The sequence below is a fragment of the Ovis canadensis genome, chromosome 8 (assembly GCF_042477335.2).
Source record: "Ovis canadensis isolate MfBH-ARS-UI-01 breed Bighorn chromosome 8, ARS-UI_OviCan_v2, whole genome shotgun sequence".
In the NCBI taxonomy this organism is placed as follows: domain Eukaryota; kingdom Metazoa; phylum Chordata; class Mammalia; order Artiodactyla; family Bovidae; genus Ovis; species Ovis canadensis.
This window is the reverse complement of record NC_091252.1, coordinates 62,057,494-62,067,140: the sequence shown is the minus strand read 5'-3', so window position 1 is coordinate 62,067,140 and position 9,647 is coordinate 62,057,494.

Sequence of the window (9,647 nt, the reverse complement as noted above, 5' to 3'; positions counted from 1 at the left end):
TCAACCTCTGGACATGATAATACCTGTAAAAGGATTAATCTGCCTTCTATACCTCAAGTAATGTTCCCTTCATTGGTTTTCAAAAGAACTCATTACAATGGAGAATATGCAACTGAAGGAAGAGCATTAAGGGACTTTTCGATAGGAGTTCAAGATGTAAAAATGCAGCTACTTTCTTATTCAACCAGCCCCGACTTTTCTGTGTCATGAAGACAGACATCCAACGATAAGATATCAGTAAGATATGAAGAACTACTACTTTACAGAACCAGTGGACCAAAGAAATACTCTCTGGGTAAAAGCTATCTAAGCTTGAAATTCTGAGCTGTCTCTTAGCACCAAAAATTAAACTTCATGTGTGTCATTTTATTTCTAAGGTATGTTGGAACAACCATCCTCTCAAACCTCACTTTGATGTTAATAGTCATAACTTCAGAAAATATAAATTGATTAAAAACAAAATATAGTCACCTGCCTGTTGATAGGGTTTTCCAGGTAGCATCTGTGGTAAAGAATCCACCTGTCAATGCAGGAGATGGAAGAGACATGAGTTTGATCCCTGGGTTGGGAAGATGCCCTGGAGTAGGAAAGAGCAGCCCACCCCAGTACTCTTGCCTGGAAAATTCCATAGAGAGAGGAGTCTGACAGGCTACAGTCCATGGAATCAGAGTCGGTCAGGGCTGAGGTCAGGTGTACACACACCTGTTGGTAAATATTAAAGATTGGAAAAGGCCCTTATAATCTAATACTGCTATCCTTTGTATAAGATAGCCAATGTTTTCTTGTCTAACTAAGGTTTTTTAAAGTTAGTTTTCCTTTAAATAAGTAACACTCCACCTTATTTCTTATATTGACTAGACAATGGCTTTCATAAAAAGAAAAATGTTAACTATATTCAGATGTTTAAATATAGCTTTCAACTGACTTCAGTAACTTGAAAATATTTTGGGAAGCCTTTGTAATCATTCCTCTTATCTCTCAGTAGCTGTTTTCTAAAATATAAAAACAAAAGCATTTGCCATGGTACATATAAACCACCATGCAACTAGGGTTGGTTCAGAATTGTGAAGATCACTAATACTGGTACTTCAATTCTAGTAAGGTTGCTAACAATTAAAATAGATTTTTATATTCCTTTCATATAGATAGAAACTACTGTATTTGGTCAACTGAATCCAATTAAAAATATTTTTTAAAAAAACCACAACTCCATACAGTATATCTAAATAGAAATCTTGAACAGTTAAGTAATTTTGGAAATTTTTATTGAAACAATTTTATTTGAAAATTATTCCTATATAATGAGTTACCATTTAGGTTTTTTTTTAGCTCAGAAGAACGCATTTCAAAACAGTCTGAATTCTGAGCATTATTAAAGTAATATGGCCTACATGCTTAGATTTTGTGAAAACAGTTCGAGATATGTATTTATTCAATATAATTGAATTATCCAGATGTTCAGTGAGCAATTCTCTTCCGTTTCAAAAAAAAAAAACCACCAACCCATGTAACTTAAAAAAAAATACAGCTCACTTTCAGTTCTGTATCTCCAAAGACTAAGAAAGCTTCTCCAAGAATGCACAGAAACGCTGATGGCAGGGTTGGAGCAATTTTTATAAAGCCTCAGAGATAAGAGACAAACAACAAATAACACCTACCTAAATAGACCTTTACATGTACTGGATTTTCAAATGTTGGTAATACTTCATGTATTATCCCTAAATTAGTTAAGCCTATTTACTCAAGCTCTGCCAAGTTTCATAGCCTTTTACCACTGACAGCACAAGTGCTTAGCTTGCTCAGTCACGTCTGACTCTGCAACGCCACGGACTGTAACCCGCCAGACTCCTCTCTCCACGGGATGGATTCTCCAGGCAAGAATACTGGAGTGGGCTGTCATTCCCTTCTCCAGGGGATCTTCCCCACCCAAGGATCGAACCCTAGTCTCCTGCGTTGCATGAGTCACCAGGGAAGCCCCATAAAGCAGCCTATGAAACTGTTATTGATAACAGCAGAGGATGGGAAATGGTAATGAACACGAACACTGTTGACAGAAAATGAATCTGAAGGATTGTAGCAACAGTAAATATGACTTTAATGTTTCTGAAGATTCTTCTTGCAATTATGAAGCACAGAAATACCATATTTGCAAATATTGTCAGATTAGAGTTACCTTCGAGCAGAAGTTGATAAATTTGGGGTTTTGACTTACATATAAATAGCTGTTACAAACCAGCAGCACAAGCAGTGAAGGGGAAAAAAACAGCTAATGGCCTTGTATTAGCTCCAGAGAGCCAAGATTTTTGTTGTTCTAACTACATGTTCCTCAGGGATACTCTGTGATCATTTTAATTCACCTGCAGCGAGAAGACTTTACTTTTCGCTGAAGAGGATTTCTGAGCGCTTGGCTTAGAAGGGTAGGGTGGGGACACCCATTAGTAAGATACCAGAAATGTGAAGTACACCAAAGAAAGACAACGCTAGCAGTTTGTTTACAAAGCAATATCAATGGAAGGTTAAGACTAGAAGGATGAGCTCAGGCCAAATTATAAGACTTTAATTTACATGTTTGGCTTGCAGTTTACTTCTACTAGACAGTGCTATTGTAGAAACAGATATGGAAAGTGATTATAATGTGCCACTTATAAATGTGGAACCACTTTAAAGTATTTATAAATACAAAGTTTAGTCAGACAACTTCTCAAAGGGTATAGTAGGACCTGGATAGAAGATTTTTAGGCTTATTCAGTAACAAGTCATCAAATGTAGCTGTGTGGTAAGTTAACAGTATATAACCACTGACAGAGCAAAGCACTCTATCATGTACAGCAAAGGGCTGAAAAGGCAAACCTGCATATAACACAAATTAATCAAGTCCTGACATTAAAGCAGAGCAGGAGTCCACACAGATGTGACATGAAGCTGCAAATAACAGTTGAGATCAAGGAAACAAGTATAGAAGGAAAAAAGGGCAATAAAACAGGTAAGAACAAGATAGTCACAGAGAGAACCAGCAAAGCACCAAGGAAACTTTTCAAGGAGAGTGATTCAGGGTGTTAGAAAAGTGAAAGCTTTGGGGGGACTTTCCTAGAGGTCCATGGTTAAGACTCTGCGTTTCCAATGCAGGGGTGGAGGGTCCGATCCCTGGACAGGGAGCTAAAACCTCACATGCCACACAGGGAGGCCAAAAATTTTAAAACCTTTTTTTCCAAACCCTTTTTGGTCGTACAGTGCTGCTTTTGGGACCTTAATTCCCTGACTATGGATCGAACCCAAGCAGTGAAATTGCCAAGTCCTAACCACTGGATCATTAATTCCTTAAAGCTTGTAAAAAATATATTTCCTATTGGGCTACTGGTATCCTGTGAACAGTTCTTAAAAATAGAGGGGAGAGGAAAATCAACTTAAGAGTTATCATTCCCAAACCACCAAGCTCCCTAGGAAAAGGTGCAATAAAATGCTTCATTCTGACAATAAAACATTAATACATGATATTAAAGACAGTTACTGGGGATGGGCAGGAAGAGATTGCTGATGCTTACAAGAACATTTACACTCTATAATTTCTAGAAAATATATAAATCAGTATCAGTAGTAAAGCAAATTTGGGAGGCTAGTTTGGCAGTTACACTGTCTTCTGTGTCCTGATCAGGTTAACAGCCTTAAACCAAATGAGTTTTGCCAAGAATTTCAGAACTGAGAGCCCATAAGTAAATGAACACTAATTCTAAAACTTTAAAAACACAAGTTATTAGCACAAAAAAAGTAGACTCATATTGCTCATTTTGACTGACATCTGTTACAGAGGTTGACTCTAAACTAGTAAAATGTTAAGAGTAATTTAGGGAATTTGGGGTAATTTGAATAATGCTCTGTGAACTATATAGGGCTTGATAGTTTTCTTCCTCAGAACATACAGCTTTAAATTTTTTTTAAAAAAAAGCAAATTTGTCCTACCCTTTCTCAGATAACAAGTAAAATAAAAATGTGCCAAGAAATGTTCATAACATATAAGGTATTACAGGGCAAATGATCAGTAATGTACATTTCCTGTATTTTATAAAATTAAGAGCCTTCACAAAAAAATGTGTAAATGAAGCAAAAAATCCTCTAGGGAGAGTATTTTTTTAAAACACAAGTTGTATCTCATAGAAGAATGTAAGCTTGCAAAATAGTGGGTTGGCCAAAAAGTTCGTTTGTGTTACTCTGTAAAATCTTGGGGGAAAACTCAAACTTTTTGGCCAACTCAACATCATAATTTAACAGCATCTCTTTTTACAGAAAACTTAGAACCAAAGAAGTTATATGTATGTGTGCTCATAGTTCCTTTCATTAAATGTCACAATGATTTAAGAAAAAAATACCATTTTTCACCTAGAACTCTTGGGGAAATAAGGGAGTATCTATTAAGTCATTGGATTGTGAGACAGTCTTTTGCTTTAACAACCTATACTTCTCTAAGTTTATATAAAAGTGAATATAACACAGGCTACATCAGTCTTACTGGAATGTGAAAGCCACTATAAAATGCAAGAGATTAGTGGGTCTTATCTCCATCACTTTTAAAGAATCTAGGTACACTAGCTGAAAACTTAGCCAAGATTTTTGGTATCCAAAACCCTGAAAGTCAGTCTCCCTCTTGATATCAACTAAGTAATATTTAATATAATAAAACCTATTAAAATGGCTTTAAGGGGGAGCTCCCTGGCAGTCCACTGTTTAGCATTTGGTGCTTTCACTGTCATGGCCTGTGTTCAATCCCTGGTTGAGAAACTTAGATCCTCCCAAGTCACATAGTGCAGCCAAAAAAAAAAAAGTTTCAAAGTATTAAAAAAAGGTTTAAATACTTGGAAGAGGTCCTTAAGAACAGGCAAAAGGATCTAAAATGTTTCAATTGCCTTAAGTGGAAAAATTTGTTTAAGGATTTAGACCCTCTGATCAGCAGACAGGATATGACAAAAGTGTAAAAAAATATTCTATAAGTAGGTTAACATGGACTCTCACCAAATCCCAGAACATCAAGTTTGGAAAACGTAGGTTTGAGAGAGCCCTGCCAAAATATGGAATGTAGTCTCATTAACTGGTAAAAGAACATACAGGAAGGTACGCTGTATTAAATGTAAATGGATGGAGGAAAAAAAAGAAATGGGAGTTCCCTAGTGGTCTAGTGGTTAGGATTCAGCTCTTTCACTGCTTTGACCTGAGTTCAGTCCCTGGTCAGGAAACTGAATCCACAGGCTGAGCTTAAAAGAAAAAAAAAAGGTTAAAACTAAACAATGCTGAATGAGTGCTTCTTCCATGTTCAGAAACTGTATGCTTTAAATAAAACCTATTGTACTATTACCCCCCAAAAGGTCTTGCAAAATAATCTGCTTTGCCCAGTTAATAATGCCACTAAATTTGCAACCTTAGTCACAAAATGTCTTCCATATACCCATTAGCATACTAGGTGCTGTTCTCTTTTCAAGTAGGATTTATTCAAACTTTTCCTAGACAATTTAAAAGAGCTGTGATATAGATTAAACTGATTTATTCTAATAAGTCCAAGATACTGTACACCATGCTGTTGTATTTTACTTACTTCTATTTTTAAACTGACTTTAATTTCAACAAATTAAAAGATGAACTGACTGTTCATTTTGCAATCAGAGGACTATAAGAAAAGCAGCCAATTTTCATGGGAAAGATGAGTGACAAAGAAAAGGCAAAACCTCAGGCTTTCAAGAGTGGAAAAGGGAAGAAATTTATGTGCCTGAGGGTTGCAGGCCTGTTTTCAGGGTCTACCCCTCTCCTCAAAGCAAATAACTTGCCTAGGAGGAGTCTATGTCCCTACAATTGAGCACTCTTTTCTGACACTGGAGAGGTAAACTTGCTTGCCTGCCAGCTCCCAAGGAAACGAAAAAAGGCGTTAGCCCTTGTGTTCTCACACACACAGAACTTAGTCAGCTGTCTCAGTGGGCAGGCCCAGAACACCAGGTCACTTTTATCAATCTTTCTTCCATATAATAAATACAAAAAATACAGTCACCAAACATTTGAGAAAAATCAAAAAAGCACAGAGAAGTGAAGTGTTTCAATGCATTCTATTACAAACTGGTTATCTTTCCAAAAACCTACAGATTTCAAGAGTGAGCAACAGTCCACATATACATAAGAGGAGCCTGCTCTACTGCTGGAATTTAGCCAATAAATGGTACTAGGAGGAAAAGTTAGTAACAAAAAAGTATAGTTAATAGGAATTGGGAGATTTGGGAGATGAGTAAGTAGTGTGTGCTGTTTCATCAAACAGTAAAGAACAGATACTGAAACAGATGTAGTACTAGTAGCCTAAGTGTAGTCTGAGTAATGACAGTAATCAATTGAACTAGCTTAGCGGAGGGGAAAAAAGGACTAGAGGAAGCCAAATGTCTCACATGGGGTTTTAAAAAAGAAACTGCTTAAACTTAGTAATTGAAAGACATGAGGTTAACTAAAACCTAAAGACAGGAGTCATTCATCTGTTAACTGATTAGGGTGTGAGCAGAGACACAGACTTTCATTCTGCGCTGTGTCTTGTTTTCCAGGTACAGGTTTTAAAATTTTCCTTTGAAGGACTATCAAGTTAAAATATCAACTAAGCACATTTAAGCATAAGTACCACCTTTAATCCATGACTACTCAAACAAGTAGGTATATATAGTTGAGAAAATGCCTTAAATTCAGAGCCTCTTGTCTTCTCAAAGGAATTTAATTTTGAACCAGCAACCAACTCTAAGGTTCATATTAAGACTTTTCATACAGATGTATAAAAATTTTTTTAAGTATGGATTACTCTTAGTAACAGTTGTTTCACTATGTTAATGTATAGTTACCTAGCTTTGAAACTTTTCTCAAGTTTGACTACTACTTTCCAAAGTACTCTACATAAGAACTTTATACAAACTTTATGGACTCAAAACTAGACTTGTAAGCAGAACAAGAACTCAATCTTGAAGTACCCTTTCCTCATAAACATAAATATAGATGGGACTTGATAGGCCAATACTTTTTTGTTCAGCAGTTGGGAATTAAACTGAATACCAGCATGAAGAAAAATTGTTGGGCTAGGCTGTCTTGATAGATAGATATAAATCCCACAGCCAACTGCTCCCTTCAAGACCTTTTTAAGGTCAAACAAACAACTTAAAATATGGATCTTCATGATCTTAATTTGCCTTAAAATTCAGTATTCCATGTTAATTTTTAAAAGCTTTCCATGTTGTAAGTGGCTCAAAATTTTCAATTCCTTTTTCAAGTTAACAAGCCACAATTAAGCCAAATCCAGCCTAATAAACTAAACTGAAAATTCATTTCCAAACTAAAAAATACTTTGAGAAGTATTTTTAAATGCCCATCTAGCACCATTAATTCGGATTTCCCTGCCTTGGAAGGACTTCTGTTCTAGAAAGCAAAAGAAACCCCACACACTGAAGAACTAATTAAACAAGTACTGGCAGTAATTTAAATAGACTGATCAAAGACACTGAGCAGCAGAACGGTTAAGCCACAGAATCCACTGTTGGGCGCTTAACTGCTGATACTGTCTGTCCTAACACTAAATGGATTGTCAGGAAACCAATGAAGATTTAACATGTAACTTTAGAATAAAAGTTTTCCACCATGTTTTAATTCTATTTATAAATGAATTGGAAGTTAGGCAGGGTTCCTAAAAGAAATTACACCTGTCAATGTTGAAGGAATCCTAGGAATTCAACTTCTGCAAATTCATGTGAATTTTTACTGTTTCAAGAAGTTCTACCAAAACTACACTGTATATTACACGTGCCTGTGGCTGCAGAGAATTGAAAAGTGTACTCCATTAATTTTTGGATGACCTTTGACATGTTGTTCATTTATTTACCTCCAAGCTCATTCCAAATATTAAATATACTAAGAAACAGTATGTATGCTTTTCTAATTTCTCCTGATGTGTCAAATAGAGCAATTCTAGAGGCCTAACTCCTGACTCCTCCCAATTAAAGCAATATAAATACCATTCATAGTATTTTTAACTATAAAAATAGTTTTTAAACTATTCTCTTGAAAATGAAGTCATTAGAGAATTTTTTAAACTCATGACTTTTTAAACAATTCTGTGTTCAAATGACACAGTACTGGCATTTTCTAATTCCCATTAAAAAAAAATCAGGACACAAGTTGAAATGCAAAATTGTGATACAAATGGCACGACTAATCAAACCTCTTCATCTCATTTCAAAGTATACAATAGAGCCACACCAGATGTTAGAACTCTTCTGATGTCATGGTATGTGTCTACAGCTGGAAGATTGGATTTTGTAATGTGCAACTCTTCTACACATTTGTTACTATATTGTGAACACAACCCTAATCATGTTTTCTTAATCTGTGGTTATGTCTGGTCCACATCAAAACCTTTGTCCTTTGCCTTGTAGTAGCAGTAACTGGTAGTTCATAAATGACTTTAAATGTCAATTCCCTTAGGTATCCCCAAAATAAGTTAGTATTTGGCATCACAGAATCCTTTCAGAACTAAAGTCAAGAAATGACCATTTAAGAACATTACAGATAGCAACTTCAGAGTAGAACTTGTTTTAAACCACTTTACAAAGGAAAGAAAATCAGATATTCACTGAAGCTTATGGTAAATTATTCTAAAATTACCTTATCTTGATTCTATTTGCTTGTGTTAAAAAAACATTTTCGGAAACTACACTTGAAGACACTAATTTCCAAAATGGTTTATTGGAACTTCTCCCCCATCCAGAAAGTCTGTCAGCAGTCTTGATTACCAACAAGAAAAAAAGTGCTAGTTTGGCATCAGCACGGGGAGTCAAATAGGCAATGTAAATGGTTTTCAAAATCCTCTAGTAGTGTTTAAGAATTTTTCAGGTATAAAACTTCCATGACTGTTCTGAAATGACAAAAACTTTTTTCAATCATCAGTATAAACTTTAGTAATCATAACACAAACTATTAAACTCTGTACCTAAAAGGATCTTCATGAAGTGAACAAAGCTATCACCCTCCCACCAAGAAATTCTAGGGCTGAGCCAAAATCTCTAGAATGTATTTACAAGTTCCCCATTCTTTGATAATGACTTGCCAATTTTGCTTAATGAAACACCTTTTAAGCTGAATTCACCTACCTAACCTCATTTGCAGTCACCTAAATACCTAACCTCATTTGCACAGTCACCTAAATGTACATTAGAGCAAAAGTTTGTTCACTCCCCTCTCCTGTATTACTTACTACCTCAATTACTCATTTCCAAACCTTCAAAGAGTGATAAGAAAATGGAACGCTGAATGGTGGGGGTATGTTACCAGAAAAGCAGAACCAAATTACCATTAACTTCTTGAGTCCACTGGCATGTGTGTGACCAGAGTATTTTCATTAATTAAAATTAAGTGGAGACCAACACTATACATTTATCCTATACATCATCTCCCTATCATGTGCTTCAATTAGGGATCTTGGGGAATCTGTTTTGGTATTACCGTTGGCTAGTTATTTTGAATGTATGGATAATTAAAAGACGAAAAGACCCCTAAAGATTCCAAGTGTCTATTTTAAAAGCTGTTAAATGAAAAACGATGAAATGGAGGACACCCACAATAATTCTTGGACTCCTGGAGATCCTAAGACA